The 13,857-nt window shown below is 28.2% G+C and overlaps 1 long non-coding RNA gene across 1 annotated transcript; it reads left to right on the forward strand.

Moving 5' to 3' along the window:
* LOC109353697 lies at positions 4,196-4,773 on the forward strand. The gene is made up of 2 exons (XR_002108478.1): positions 4,196-4,332; positions 4,443-4,773. It is a non-coding gene; the product is annotated as an uncharacterized LOC109353697 (long non-coding RNA).

Raw genomic sequence — 13,857 nt, forward strand, 5'->3', positions numbered from 1 at the left:
TTTTGTGACTTTTGAAAACAAGGACGACTTCAGTTTGTTCCTGTCTTTGTTTAGTGTCTGTTGGCGATGCTTAGTATTTCCGCCCTTTCTTTTGGATTGGGTATATGTTAGTGGCGATGTAGTTTCCGCCTTTGTTGATTTAGTTTGTATGAACTAAAGATGACTTAACCATTTATATGAATTGTGTTATTCAGGAAATTGTGAATCAGGTTAAGTTATCATTCGATAACGATAAGTTGATTTTCCGCATTTGAGTTACTTAAAGTGATGTCCCGGAAAAGGAAGGTTTTAAAAGGAAACAATTTTATACATCCCCATTTCAAAAAAAAAATTTACCCATTTTTCCGCAATGTTTTTGAGAAGTATTTTTCGGGACGTTACAACATACACCACAAGTTAGAACCTTTCTTCTTCTTCCAAACACTTTTGTGAAGCTTAAAGAGAGCACAACAATTATTAGGAAGGACTACTTTAAAACCAATTCAGTCATAAATGCCTTTCCAAATCGCAAAGGAGAAAGGACACAGTAAAAAAGATGATCAATAGATTCCTCAAAATTATAACAAAACAGACAATCCAATTCAATACTATTTGGAAGAATAGATCTTCTTTAGAGTTCAACTTTAGTAGCCAATTTCCCCTTCAATAATTTCCATATAAAGCAAGAAATTTTTGAAGGTAAACAAGAAATCCAAACCTTTTTCAGCAACTGATTCTTTGCCGAAACTGGAATCTGAATTTGCACTTCATATGCAGACTTGACAGAGTAAACCCCTGTTGAGCAAGGATTCCATCCCCAAGAGTCCAGCTTTCCTTGGCAGCAAGAAAAAGGCGTAATTAAATCATACATATGTCTCTTTAGATCTTCTTCCCACACAAACAATTTCCTTCTCCATTTTAAAGCCCACGTCCAATTCCCATCAACCCAAGCACCACAATCAGAGACAAAACAATTCAAGTCCAAAGACAACCTCTTAAAAATAACACCAAATCTACTCACACCACACCAAATATCCAGCCAAAATCTAGTTTAAGAACCATCACCAAGACTTCTAAAAATGTTAGAGAAAAAAACCAATTGACATTCACCCCCTCCACCCCACCTAGACCACTAATATCCCTCCACCAGGTCGGCCTAACCCCAACCCCCGAACCCGACAAGAAACCCCCATATTTTGACTTAACAACTGCACCCATAAAGAGTTAGGCTTGGAGAGAAATCTCCACTTCCACTTACCTAACAAAGCAAAATTAAAGGCACCTAAATCCTTAACACCCAACCCCCAGTACTTTTTGGCTTACACACCTCACTCCAATACACCCAATGAACCCCTCTACCCTTTTTACTATTACCCCACAAAAACTTTCTTTGAATCCTAATCAACCCTAGGATGACTACTCTAGGAGCTTTGAATAAGGAAACAAGATAGATATGAATATTAGCTAAAACAACATTAAGAAGAATAAACCTACCCCCAAAGGAGACAAACTTATTCTTCCATGAACCCAATCTACATTTAACAGCATCAAGAACATCAACCCACAAAGAAATCCTTTTCGGATTAACCCCAACTGGCATACCCAAGTAAGAGAAACACAAAGAACCACAGTTACAAGAAAGAAAGCTAACAACATATTCCAAAAACGACTCTTCTACATTAATGGAGAACATAAAACTTGTGTGAACATTCACTTTAAGCCCTGACGCTAATTCAAAGTATCTCAAAATACTCTTAAGGCACCAAATAATTAGTGCATTTGGCTTGCAAACCACAATAGTATCATTAGCAAACTGCAAATCTCTCATCAGCAAACTGCAAATCCATCACCTCCACAACTTCATCATTCACATGTTAATTATCATTGACTTTTAAATAAAAGAAATGAGTGTAAAATCTATACACTGTCACTATAAAGATTTATACACAGTTAATGTAACATTCATTTGTATGAAATATATTTAAAAGTCATCAATAATTAAATATGAATGATGGATGATACAATGATAGTGTAAAAACTCTTTCAATTTTAGTACGTATATCTTTTTCTCTAAAGTAATATACATAAATGATAGATGGAGTATTGATCATTATGTTTGTTTATTACATTAACAACACGTGAATATTAAACTTATATTTGAATTTGAATAACAAGTAATATATTGTTTTGTATTATTGAGAAAATTTCTATTCATTGATAATACAAGTGATTTTATGTACACGGTCATATATCATGTATTATTTAAGTGTTGATCATTATTCATTCTAAATAAAAATAACACACATAAATATTAATGAAGTACATAGTATATATACAACACTTTGCAATTACATTGGATTACTAAACTCTATATTATATTAATTAAACAATAATGTTAAGAAATTGATAGAATTATACTTATGAAATATTGAAATACGTGTTGTGATAACATTAATTATGTTGAAAATTAAATAAAAATGGAATTAGTGCACATAAGTGATTCAAAAATAAAAGAGAATTTAACATACGGTGACATATTTATAATTACAAATAACAAATATTTTTATCTTTAAAAATTGAAGAAGAAATAAGGATTCCTCTCTCCTCCTATACTAAAGAATATCTTTCTTCCATTACAATAAGCCCAGGTCTGTTAGAATAGATTCTTTCTCATTTCTTTGGGTTAATATTGGAGAATAATAAATTTAATAATTAAAATTAATTTTTTTACTCTTAAAGACTTTACAATTTTAGGTTCTTAATCATTATCCTATAAACAATGAATAGAAAAATCCATTAAATATATACATCTCAGTCAAAATAAATAATCAACATTTTCATAGTTATATATTGAAACACTTTGTATAATAAATTGGTCTAATGATATAAAGTCCTATTAGATAAAATGTTAAAGGTTCAATTTCTTTGTTAGAAAAGGGAACCACATAACTCGCAATGAATTAATTTCTTAGTCAAAAGTGAGGCTATAGCCTTAATAGTACAAAAAATTCTTTATAGTATAATAATTTTATTTAAAAATAAACAAATAAGTGGTGTACAACAATTTCCATATTCTCTTTAATTTCATACCATATTCGTGGTCCCCCTTCCTTGCTCCTAATGCTTACTATTCCACGCCCACTCACATACCGACAACCAACCCTTCAACTCATTCATTTCTTGTTTTAATATTTATCTATGTAGATATTAAAAAGTTAATGCATTATTTTTATTTAAAAATTAAAGATGATTAATAAATAAATAATGGGTAAACGTTCATAATATAAAAAGCTCTTATGCTTATATTATTAATGCATACCTATTAAACTCAATTCCTATTTGTATAATAAAACTAAACATTAATTTCATACATCTAAACAGTCAAACATTTATTTATTAGAAAAAATATATATATTAAAAGTGTAAACGTTTTATACACTTTACTGTGTCATCCATTATTTATATTTATTTATTATTGACATTTTAAAAAAAAATAATACAAATAAATGGGACTGAACGGACAAGGGTTATGCATATAAGTGCCCATATCCATTATATTTATAGGTACCCGTGCAGCTAGCCACCAGATATCACATGTACCCAACAAAATTTTTAATTTTAATTATATATTTTATAATAATCAGTATGTAAGAATAATTATTACTTGAATAATATAATATGTATATGATAATTTAATTATTGTATTTTAATCACTAAAATTTATTATGAAATAATAGTAAAGTATATAAAATGTAATCTTAAAAAAATAGTACAAAGGTATAATATATATAATATTAAATTAAAGAATAAGTTTACAAATATGCATGTACTCGTGAGATGAATATCATAATATTCTTTCTCACTCATAAGTTATTTTTGTGGATATCTCTTACAGGTAATCCACAGTACTCATGGGTCAGATATTTTTACCATCTTAAATAATATTTTAATTGTGTATAAATATTTTTAATGACTATACATATATATATATATATCTGACACTCCTTATTTATTTTCTCCACCTATCATTGCAATTTTAAAAACTACAGACAACTGGATAACTTCATTTTTGTAAAAGAGTTAACAAAGAGTTATAGAGTATTCTCTCCTTTCTTTTGAAAAAAATAAAATAAAAATTGTAGGAAGAAGTTGACCCATTAATTTCCACCCTTAATAATACTTGTATTGTTGTTGAAAAATCATCCCTTATATATGATCTCACCATGTGTTGTTCACTTCTATATTCACAACCTTTTCTTTCTTTCCTCTCATCTCATTTTCAACCTTCTCTCTCATTCCTTTGCATTGATCTACTTAACCCTCTTCTACCAAACAGAAAAAAAGTATCACAAGGTATGTTTCTCTTCTTCAAATAATTTTTCTCACTTTTTAATTATTTTCTTCTTCTTTTTCTCATATATGCACTACTAGTTTTGTTTAACTTTCACTGTTTTGATCTGCAGAATCAGCAACAATATATAGTGATAATGGGTCTTGGAGGGTTTGTAGTGACTCTGAAATCAAAAATAAAGTCTTTGAAAGTTAAGAAACCTTATAATAAGGTGGAAAAGAGTGAAAGTATGAGAGTGGAGATAAGAAGCAGAAAAGCCAGAAAGATTATTGAAGAAACCCTAAAAGTTGCTGATTCATCTAAGTCCAAAGCTTAGAGCTTTCAAAGCTACATAGCTAGATTGTGTTCTCAGTGCTCAGTGTAGTAATTAATCTCCTGATTAAGGTTCTGTTATGTTCTATTCTTCATGTGTACTTTAAATTTCAATGAAAATAGTACTTTTTTCTCACTTTTAATTATTTTCTTCTTCTTATTTACCTTTAATATAGAATTTTGCTCATACCTAATAATAATGGTATAAATCACTTCTTTAAATTGCAACCATTGTTGCATTTATTATGGTTGCGTACTCTTAAACCACAATATTATCATAGCAATTGCATTGCGAATATAATTTAAAACATTAGCTTGACGAATGCAATGATTTGTAAAAAAGTATAAAATTTTTTCCATGGATATTAATTTGTATCAGTCGGTTCAATTAAAAAATCAAACCTTATATGATATAGCAATTATACCTGAACATAAATTTAATTCAGTCAAAATTGTAGAATTTCAGTAAGAGTTGCAAACCATATGATATTTTACACATTAAAACAGATTTGTGCATATAAAAATTTCATATTTTTCAAAATAATACATCATCATTCAAAGTTAGTCTCTTTTCCATTACTGAATATGACAATTCTATTTTTTAATTTAAGGATAAAAATGTAATCTTATTATAAATTAAAGAATACAAATGTCATTATATTTTTTGTTTTTTTATGTATTTTCATATAACTGTCATCTCTAGTCATGAAGAGTGGTCTGGTCCAACATTCAAACTTTGAATAATATACTTGTATGTAATATAGTAGGATAGGATTACAATAATTGAGTTATATATTAAAATAATAATTTTTATAGTATTAATAAAACTATTTTTAGGCTATTTTCTGAGATAAAAAAGTAGATAAAGGAAAAATGGAATAAAAAGTAAAAACTTGGTAGAGAAAAAAAACTACTTATTATCCAAAGATTTTCACTCCGCTCCTTTCCTTTTCATATTTATTGCTATAACGTCATGTCTGTTATTTTGTTTGGACCATCTAGAAAGATGAGTGCATGTCAATTATTTCACTCAGATTCATTACATGTCATAGGTAAATACATATTAAGGATTTTTGGAAGTGTAACTTTATGTGGAAAAACTAAAAATATCAACTTTCAAAATGGATTCTAAATAAATCGTTTCCCTTTATTTTCATTGGTATTGTTAAGTTATGATTTACGGCATTCTCAAATAAAATCTTGTCAAAATTATCAAAAACATAGCGAATTCAACCATTAAATAAGTTATTTTTTCTCATTCATTTTTTGTACTATTAAGAGTATATTTTCACATTTTAAATAAAAAATTAATCATTTTCAAGATGTATAATTATTCTCACAACAAGTATCGCACTTAGGAATTGAATCTTACCTTTCAATATAACTAAGAAATATTAAAAAGAAGCTATGTTGGTTGTCTTGGAACTAGTACTTAAAAATAATTTAACGAAGAGGAAAAAGCTATTTGCAGTTATTGAACCTAATCTTTGACCGACAATGAAGGAATTCAATTAGTTGATTGTAAGATTATTATTTGAGAAAAAAGTTTTAAAAAGAATTAATCATATTTAACTTTCACAAAAAATATATATATTCACAATATTAAACTTTATATATTGTTAATGTATTATTTATTATTTATATTTAATTATTGCTGACTGTTATTATTTATCAACGGGTTAAAAATTATTGTTTTTATGTTTTTTATTTAACTACTTTATTATGTGGCATTTGAATGATGTAGTTGTTATGTTTATTAAATAGGATTAAAAATGTCTTTTGATATTATTTTTATTTCTTCATTTTAAATTTCTGTTTTTTATTTTATTGAAAAGTTTATAAAAACACAATGAATTTTATGACTTTTGTAAATAACTATTATAAATTATTTTTCTTCCTAATTACCCTTAAACTTTAATTATTATTGAAATTGGTTTCTCTCAAAGATAATGTTATAGTAACAACGAAAAAATTATGACTCATTCTTTTTTTTTAATTTTGTCTATTTGATCATTATTATTTTATTTTATTATATATATATATATATCAATATTACTGCATTAACTATTTTGACTGAAATTTACTTATCATATTATTTTCAATTGATTTGTATTTTGATGTCATCTTCATTCAATCATTAACATTGACTAACCTGTATTTTCCTACTGCTACTATTATGAGTTTAATATCAGGAACTTCCTTGTTGGCATATTAATAATTTAACAATATTATTATATATAGACTAGTTTCATTAACCGATAAAGTTTACGGGGTAATTAGGAATAAATGTTTTTCATGATGATTAATTGTAAAAGATATAAAGTTTAGAAGAGTTTTATACACTTTTTTTCTTTAGTTTATTAATTTGAATTGTCACTTTTAATATTAAAATAGGAATGTTGTTTAATTTAATTATGAAAAAAGGACACAATTAGGGAAAATATACTATATTTAACTAAATACAAGTAATGGGTCCACGTATTGATATATAGGTACCTATGAGGTAAGAGGATGGACACAAAAGTTATTATCTTAACAAATGTAGGAGAGCAACTCTAGTACCCTACCTAAATCCCACTTTCATTGGCATGTCCATTCTTCATCTACAAATCTCTACCATTCAATCTTATTATATTATTAGCTTGGTTGATGTAATGTATCTTTGATATTTTTTGATGAAGAGATCCAAAGTCGGATAAGAAATTAAAGTTTAGTTCTTTAAAAATAATCTTATAACATTATTCAAATTAATATTAAGATAAGTTGGTAGAAAGCTTATTCACTCTTCTCCGCAAGTATACAAGAGAAACTAACCTTAGGGTTGAGAAGGTGGTTACATAAAACCTAATCAAAGATGTAAAGTAATAACTTTAAGATTTCAACTTGTGAACTTTAAAATATCTCATAATTTAATGTATAATACTATTTCCTTTAAAAATATGAAATAATTCTAAATTACACTAAATTAAAGATAAAAGAAAAGGTTAATGATTTATAAAAGATAAAATATTAATATCTAAATAAACCAATATTTGGGGTTCTGAATTGCCACACCTATTCGTTACGTTCAAGTAACATTTGTTATTATAAGAAGGTGCCAAACTAATAGACAAGATGATGCATCAACCCAACCACCAATTCCACAAAAGAGAACAATAACATTTAATGTTGTTATTATAAGAAGGTGCCAAAGAAAATGAGAATATCCCATTGTGGGAAGCTAAGGATGAGAAATAGTAATAAGAGACTAAGTGTCAATGTAATTGGTCACTATCATCCATGTAACCTTTCAAACCTATTAAATAATCTTATTAAACTTGAGTGTGATATTAAATTGAAAGACATTCGGACTCGATGGTATAATAAATAAATAATTATTATATATAATTATAGATAAATATATAATTAATAATTAATTTAATTATATTGAGTAATGTTTCTTTTAGTTTTGAGAGAGAATAATTAAGTAGCTTCTCTCCATTTTTATTTTAAGTGAATATTATGATTTTCTCATAGGGTTATTTTGGGTTAAGTGATCGAATCCGAATTTTAAAGGTTCAAAATGATCTAACCATTTTTTCAATTAAGGGTGTGAACCAAAATTGTTTGAGAGTATATTATGGAGTGAGAAGTCCAATGTGATCCTCATATCATAACTACTAACATCTACTTAGAAGACTTTTAATATAAGGTTTATTATATAAATATAGAGAAAAATTCAAAAAGTTCTTATAATAATAAGATAATAACAACCGAAATAATAACTAATAAAATAAACATAAATTATTCAAACTTAATACCATCTAAACTTATTGTCTAACACACCTCCTCAATCTAAATACCATCCAACATACCTCCTCAAGCTAAAACTTAATAAGTTTTAAGCTTATTACATATAATATAATGTAATACAAATGAAATGAGCTTGTTACAACTAATATCATCCCAACTATATGGTTAGTTGTAACAACTAATATAATTCAAAATGGGCTAACTATTTGTTGTGTTAAATTGGATCACAAGTCACTACTAATATAATTCATTATTCTGATGATCATTAGTTTGATGGTGATCGTCAATGTGAAAGATAGTCAGAACTAATATAATTCGTCATCAGGATAAAAGGTGCCACCAAAATGATTGTCGATGAGAAATATACAATCAAAATGAGTGTTAGTGAGAATAAAATATAATAGTATCATCATGATCGGAATGGTCGTCAATGTATATATATATATATATATATATATATATATATATATATAAGAAGAAAGTGAATTATTGTATTTGAGCATATTGTATTTGTTGCATCTAATATGGAATTATGGGTTAACTAGAACGTGATATCAGGGTCAATCGTAAAATTTTATATGCCTCTGTTAGAAAAATGAGGGTATTATTTATCATAAAAATAAATGAAATTTTGACGTGAAAATTGAAACGAAAAGAGAATTTAAAGTAAATCTTGAGGATAAAATGAGTATTTATTATTTATAAAAATGATTTACACTAATGTCTAAAAAAATTTCATGGAAATCCTAAAAATGTGTGATATTTTTTCTTTTATAGCTCATTTTATATTATTAAATAATTTTATAAAAAATAATTAAATATGACACATATAATAATTTATTCATTTCTTCTCTATACAATATATCTATTATCCAAATCACACTTATTCCTAATCATATCATTTACAAATTGAATCACTTTTCTAAATTCTATCATGAGATTTGACCTTCTACGATATCTACAACCATTAAACCATCCCCATATTGATATTTCCTCAATTCTTATTGTTTTCCATCTACCATTAGCCAAAGACATAAATCCTGATTGGTTACAATGAATTCATTGGAATCCGCATCACATTTTGTTTAGAAACAAATAGCAACTTTCTTTTTTTTGCTCTCTCTCCCTATTTTTCTATGTATACTTATTCTTTTTCTCTTAACTAGTTAGCTGAAAGTTGCAAAATTCTGATGTTGAAATTGACTCCACACAAAGCATGGGTCAAGTGTATGACATCGATAGAGGATAAGGGTTATTAAGGAAGTTATATCAATTCAGACAATTGCATGCACATAAAAATTAACTATACAAGGTGCACATCGATACGTTAGAGTGGAAAACGACTTGGCATAATTTATTTCTTCCAAAAATCAAGCTTATTAATATCTACCACATGTATATTTTATGTTACTTTATGGCAGTTGTGGACACATCTTTTATTTATTTTCCTTCTTTTGCTAGTGTACCACATATCGTATTATCAACTTATTTACCAACGGACGTTGGTTCAAGTGGTACATGTTTGATTCTCCTTAAGCAAGAATCCGAGTTCGAGTCTTGTGGATGGAAAAAAATGTCTGCTGGAAGAGTTAATTCCACATACCTGTGGATATTCCCGGCTCGGACAGGATTGTCTCCCGTACGAGGGAAACAAAAAAAAGTATTAACAACTTATTTTACACAAAACCTAATAACGGAAAAGATTTCATTAAGAATTGATACTTAGGAAAATTGCAATAATCTTCCTCTATGTTTGACTTATTATATTCATAGTTATACTTCTTTCACAAAACTATATTCGCCTCTCAAGATTTTTTTCATTGGCAAATATGTTTGTCTATATAGAGAGAAAGAGAATGCAATTTCAATGATTTTAAGGCAAGCGTTTACAAACTTCATTTCATGTAATTTTACTAATTGTCCTAAACTTTGGAGATACCTCCTCCAAAATTTAATTATAATCTTTATATTTATATTACATAAAACTAATATGATTGTAATTATATAAACTCCCCTGAATTTACCAATAAAACAATAAAATAGGGACCACCCCTAAACGGGTTAATATAGAATTTTGAATGGAGAGGTACTCAATGTAATTAAGCTATATTAAAGGGAATTGATATATGTTTTCTTAATCCTTTATAAGGGGGTTGATATAAGTTTCATTAACCCCTTATTTAATGGAGATACTCATTTTAGTGCTTATAAATTTTATGTACTATTTTGATCTCCGAAAAAAAAAATCAAACTACTAATTAAAGACTATAAATGTAAGTCAAAATAATCTTAATCATGAGTTATAAAATATATCAAATATGACTAATTTGATTACATTTGATATTTTTGGATCATTTTAAATTTTTCATTTTTCTAGGTGACAAATTGAGACACGTGAAAATTTGAGAGACCAAAATAGATATCTATTATTATTTTTATACATATATATATACAACCAGTCCCCCTAATAATTTTATTCATACTCTAGTTATGGGATTATAAAAAATTTATGAAATGAAAACTTAAACTATAGTAGATGGAAGAAATAAACAATTTAAAGTCCTATTAATATATGTACAAAAAAAAAAAGAATGTACCAAAAAAAGTCCTATTAATATTACCTCCACTATTGAGGGTAAAATAGAATATAAAGTTGATTCTAGATTGTGCCCTCTCCTTCTAATATTTTTTTCCTTTTGGGCCATTCCTAGAAAGAACACAAAAACAGAGAAAATAGACACTACATACATCTAAAGCAAAAGAATTAAGAGACAGAAAAACACCATATTAGGAGCCAGCAGAAAGCAACTACAGAATAAGAGAGCCAGCAAGAAGGAAATTGGGACACATATTTTTTATGACACTGTTCTCTTAGGACAGTGTGGGCCATGAGACCCAAGCAACATGCTCTCTTAGATTGTATCATGATACAACAACACAAGAAACAACACTACATGTAATGTAACTTCCAGAATTGATGTACCACTACATCTACTATGATATCTAATCTGGCTACCCTAGTTTTTATCACTTAGTATTGGCCTAGCAAAGTGCTTTCGACTTTGGTCTTCTTTCTTATCTCTATGTAGTTCCTCAGTATATTCCAACTTGATAGTTTAGTTTCCATTACCGATCTAGGGTTGTGCCCTGGGATTAACGAGGAACTTAAAAAGTCAATAAATCTTTCCTAATCGTTTTAATTATGGTTTTTTCTTGGCATTATTGTGTCTCTAGAAGTTTGACTGATCTTCATTTAATTTACTCTCATTATTATGATTTTTATTGATCTCCTTCCCACATATTAAAATCAGTTGCAATGCTTCGTTTATTGTACTAATTCTAAAAAATAATTGTTTGCAGAGCTTGAGTGAATACATACCCGTTTTGTAAGAACATGATTGCAACTAAAAGATGGTGAATTAGTTAACTTAAAATTATAATAACTTTTTCTGCAAAATGTAAGAGTTAATGTGCAGCGGATAATATTGCAGAAAATAAACAAGTAAAAAGTAAAGACGAAAGGGAAAGGAGAGTACACAAGTATTCTATACTGGTTCACCTTCTTGTCCACCGAATGCTACGTCCAGCAGCACAAGCGATTTTCCACTAAATATTAAGAGTTGTAATTACAATATCTCACCCCCAGATCTCTCTGTATCTTACACACTCACTAATATTTATACCTTGGAAAACACTTTTCTCAAGTCACTTTATCCCCTTTCTATTCACACCCTATGAAAGAAAGATTGTTTGCAATGAATGAAGAATTACAACAATGGTTTTGGATTGCCTTTACAAGTATGAAATATTATATCACTTGCAATCCAATCAACTCTCTTTTATATGCTTAGTAATAATGCTCAATATATTTGTGAAAACTTTACTCAGAATAAATTCTCTTTTGAAAGATTAAGAACTTAGTGCAAAAGTGCAGAAAAACAGTGAGAGAATTTATGAGAGTTGTGTGAAAGTTGTGTGTTGATGTTGTGAGAGTTTGAGTCTTTATATAGGCTTTCCAAACATCCAAGGTGTCTTTCTGAAAGTGTAGGAGTTGTTTGGAGTGAAGAGATTTTGTTTGGAGTGAAACCATTTCGTTTTGAAATCTGAAATCTCATTCAATGGTCCTCAGTAATTGATTACTGACATTATGTAATCAATTACCCAAACATACTATCTACTTAATTTTTAAATTCGAATTTGAGTAATCGATTACACCATTTGGATAATCGGTTACTCAACTTTTGTAAAACTAATAATCTGTTACTCAAATGCAGTAATGGATTACTCTAAGCAGTTTTAAGTTGGATAACTCTTTTTCTCTCACATGTAACTTGTTACTTGAATTAAGTAACTCGTTACACATCTTTTCAAAAATTGTTTTAAGTATTTTCAAAGTGTTTTATTATTCTTTAAAAATAGTTTTGAGTATTACTACTTTGCATAAGTAAGAGTTTTATGATAGAAGTACCTATAGAGACTTAATCTAATTTTCTTGAAGCTTTATTCTTCTTTGTCTTCATAAGTATTCTTCCTTTTCTTCTTTTTGGTGATGTTGGTGTCTTCATCAAAACCATGTCAAGGTCAGGAGCAAAGATCTTCTTCACATATCTCCCTCATTGGATGCATCCAGAAGACATCTCTAAGGTGATTCATTTGGTGATTTCAGAATGTCAATCAACCTTTATCAAAGGAAGATTCATCATGGATTGGGTGGTGGTAACTAATGAGATTATTGATCAAGCTAGGAAGAAGAAAAAAATGATTGCTTCATACTCAAATTGGATTTTGAAAAAGACTACGACTTGGTGAACTGAGATTTCCTTTTTTATATGATAGAATTTTATAAATTTCTTCATGGTGTTAAAGTTCCAGAGGAGTACTCTTCCAACATTTGGAATCTCGTATCAATGAAAGACTTCAAGTTAAAAGGTCTTAAGTCTCATGATTGTCATATACTTATGATGCATTTCTTGCCTATTGGAATACGATCAATTCTACCTGAAAAAGTTCGAGAAACCATAACTAAGTTATGCTTCTTCTTCAAGGCAATTTGTAGCAAAGTGATTGACACTGAGAAATTACTTGCATTGCAAAGACAAATTATTTCGACTTTATGTAAGCTTGAAATGTATTTCCCATCTTCTTTTTTTGACATAATGATTTATCTAAACATTCATCTTATTCGAGAGACACAACTATGTGGCCATTCCTATATGAGATGGATGTACCCCTTTGAGTATTATATGAAGACATTAAAAGTATATGTTAAGAATCGTTCAAGACTAGGGGGTTGTATTGTCGTGCGATATGTTGTTGAAGAAGCTCTTAATTTTTGTACAAGATACCTTACCGATGGTGATTTCATAGGCATTTCAAAGCTCCAGTATGCAAAAATACATTTGATGAAGGTATTATTGAGAATG

Source organism: Lupinus angustifolius, chromosome LG08 (genome assembly GCF_001865875.1).
Source record: "Lupinus angustifolius cultivar Tanjil chromosome LG08, LupAngTanjil_v1.0, whole genome shotgun sequence".
NCBI lineage: Eukaryota > Viridiplantae > Streptophyta > Magnoliopsida > Fabales > Fabaceae > Lupinus > Lupinus angustifolius.